A 3,050-nucleotide genomic window follows, 5' to 3' on the forward strand; every position below is an offset into this window, starting at 1 on the left:
AATCAGCTAGCCAATCAGAACCAGCATTAATCAGCTAGCCAATTAGAGCGAACATTAATCAGCTAGCCAATCAGAACCAGCATTAATCAGCTAGCCAATTAGAGCGAGCATTTATCAGCTAGCTAATCAGAGCCAACATTAATCAGATAGCCAATCAGAGCCATCGTTAATCAGCTAGCTAATCAGAAAAAGCATTAATCAGTGAGTCAATCAGAGCTAGCATTAATCAGCTAGCCAATCAGAGGGAGCATGAATCAGCTAGCCAATCAGAGCGAGCATGAATCAGATAGCAAATCAGAGCCAGCATGAATCAGCTAGCCCATCAGAGCGAGCATGAATCAGACAGCCAATCAGAGCTAGAATTAATCAGCTAGCAAATCAGAGCCAGCATTACTTGGCTAGCTAATCAGAACCAGCATGAATCGCATAGCCAATCAGAGCCAGCATAAATTGGATAGCCGATCAGAGCCAGCATTAATTAGCTAGCCAATCAGAGCCAGCATTAATCAGCTACTCAATCAGATCCAACATTAATCAGCTAGCCAATCAGAGCTAGGTTTAATCAGCTAGCCAATCAGAGGGAGCCTTAATCAGCTAGCCAGTCAGAAAAAAGAATCGGTTAGCCAATCAGAGCGAGCATTAATCAGCTAGCCAATCAGAGTGAACATTAATCAGCTAGCTCATCAGAACCAGTATTAATCAGCTAGCCAATCAGAGCAGGAATTAATCAGCTAGCCAATCAGAGCCATCATTAATCAGATAGCTAATCAGAAAAAGCATTAATCAGTGAGCCAATCAGAGCTAGCATTAATCAGCTAGCCAAAAAGAAAAACAGCATTCATCATAACCAGCATTAAAAAGCTAGCAAAATTGAACCAGCATGAATCAGCTATTCAATCAGAGCTAGCATTAATCAGCTAGCATTCATAAAAAGCATTAATCCGTTAGCCAATCAGAGCGAGCATTAATCAGCTAGCCAGTCAGAGCGAGCATTAATCAGCTAGGTAAACAGAGCAAAGATTAATCAGCTAGCCAATCAGTGCCAGCAATAAGCTAGCCAAACAGAACCAGCCTTAATCAACTAGCCAATCAAAGCCAGCCTGAATCAGCTAGCCAATCAGAGCCAGTGTTAATCAACTAGCTAATCAGTGCCAGCAATAAGCTAGACAATCAGAACCAGCATTAATCAGCTAGCCAATTAGAGCGAGCATTTATCAGCTAGCTAATCAGAGCTGACATTAATCAGCTAGCTAATCAGAAAAAGCATTAATCAGTAAGTCAATCAGAGCTAGCATTAATCAGCTAGCCAATCAGAGCCACCATGAATCAGCTAGCCCATCAGTGCGAGCATGAATCAGATAGCTAATCAGAGCCAGCTTGAATCCGCGAGCCAATCTGAGCCTGCAATACGCTAGCCAAACAGAACCCGCATTAATCAGCTAGCCAATCTGAGGTAGAATTAATCAGCTAACCAATCAGAGCCATCGTTAATCAGCTAGCTGATCAGTGCCAGCAATAAGCTAGCCAATCAGAACCAGCATTAATCAGCTAGCCAATCAGAGGTAGTATTAATCAGCTAGCCAATCAGAGCCATCGTTAATCAGTTAGCTAATCAGAGCCATTGTTAATCAGCTAGCTAATCAGAAAAAGCATTAATCAGTGAGTCAATCAGAGCTAGCATTAATCAGCTGGCCAATCAGAAAAAAAGCATTTATCATAGCCAGCATTAAAAGGCTAGCCAAACGGAACCAGCATTAATCAGCTAGCCAATCAGAAAAAAGTATTATCAGCTAGCCAATCATAGCGAACATTAGTCAGCTAGCTCATCAAAAAAGCATTAATCAGCTAGCTAATCTGAGCCTGCAATAAGCAAGCCAAACAGAACCAGCATTAACCAGCTAGCCAATCTGAGGTAGAATTAATCAGCTAGCAAATCAGAGCTAGATTTAATCAGCTTGCCAATCAGAGCTAGATTTAATCAGCTAGCCAATCAGAACCAGCATTAATCAGCTAGCCAATGAGAACCAGCATTAATCAGCTAGCCAATCAGAGCGAGCATTAATCAGCTAGCTCATGAGAAAAAGCATTAATCAGGTAGCCAATCAGTGCCAGCAATTAGCTAGTCAAGCAGAACCAGCATTAATTAGCTAGCCAATCAGAAAAAATAATTAATCATTTAGCCAATCAGAGCGAGCATTAATCAGCTAGCTCATGAGGAAAAGCATTAATCAGCTTGCCAATCAGTGCCAGCAATAAGCTAGCCAAACAGAACCTGCATTAATCAGCTAGCCAATCAGAAAAAATAATTAATCAGTTAGCCAATCAGAGTGAGCATTAATCAGCTAGCCAATAAGAGGTAGAATTAATCAACTGGCCAGTCACAGCTAGCATTAATCAACTAGCCAATCAGTGCCAGCAATAAGCTAGCCAAACAGAAACAGCATTAATCAGCTAGCCAATCAGAGGTAGAATTAATCAGCTAGCCAATCAGAGCCATCGTTAATCAGCTAGCTAATCAGTGCCAGCAATGAGCTAGCCAATCAGAACCAGCATTAATCAGCTAGCCAATTAGAGCGAGCATTAATCAGATAGCCAATCAGAGCCATCGTTAATCAGCTAGCTAATCAGAAAAAGCATTTATCAGCCAGCCAATCAGAGGTAAAATTAATCAGCTGGCCAATCAGTGCAAGCAATAATCTAGCAAAAAAGAGTGCCATCGTTAATCAGCTAGCTAATCAGTGCCAGCAATAAGCTAGCCAATCAGAACCAGCATTAATCAGCTAGCTCATCGGAAAAAGCATTAATCAGTGAGTCAATCAGAGCTAGCATTAATCAGCTTGCCAATCAGTTCCAGCTATAAGCTATCAAATAGAACCAGCATTAATCAGCTAGCCAATCAGAAAAAAAGCATTTAAGCTTAGCTATATTTGGAAAATAAAAAAACTTCTCATTTCTCCAGCCTTATATTTCAGTTACTAATAAAGTTACAGTAAAAGAAACTAAACATAATATAATTCACCATTTTATAGTAAAACTCAGCTTCTTCTGGG

At 40.7% G+C, this 3,050-nt stretch overlaps 2 long non-coding RNA genes across 2 annotated transcripts; both read left to right on the plus strand.

Annotated features, from left to right (window-relative positions):
- The first annotated feature begins 775 nt into the window (after window positions 1-775).
- On the plus strand, window positions 776-2,024 carry LOC107835336 (uncharacterized). The gene is made up of 2 exons (XR_001661143.1): window positions 776-1,004; window positions 1,903-2,024. It is a non-coding gene; the product is annotated as an uncharacterized LOC107835336 (long non-coding RNA).
- Window positions 2,025-2,057: 33 nt separating this feature from the next.
- Window positions 2,058-2,573, plus strand: LOC107835337 (uncharacterized). The gene is made up of 2 exons (XR_001661144.1): window positions 2,058-2,094; window positions 2,508-2,573. It is a non-coding gene; the product is annotated as an uncharacterized LOC107835337 (long non-coding RNA).
- The last annotated feature ends 477 nt before the right edge of the window (window positions 2,574-3,050 follow it).

Source organism: Poecilia formosa, unplaced genomic scaffold (genome assembly GCF_000485575.1).
Source record: "Poecilia formosa unplaced genomic scaffold, Poecilia_formosa-5.1.2 Scaffold1694, whole genome shotgun sequence".
Classification (NCBI taxonomy): Eukaryota; Metazoa; Chordata; class Actinopteri; order Cyprinodontiformes; family Poeciliidae; genus Poecilia; species Poecilia formosa.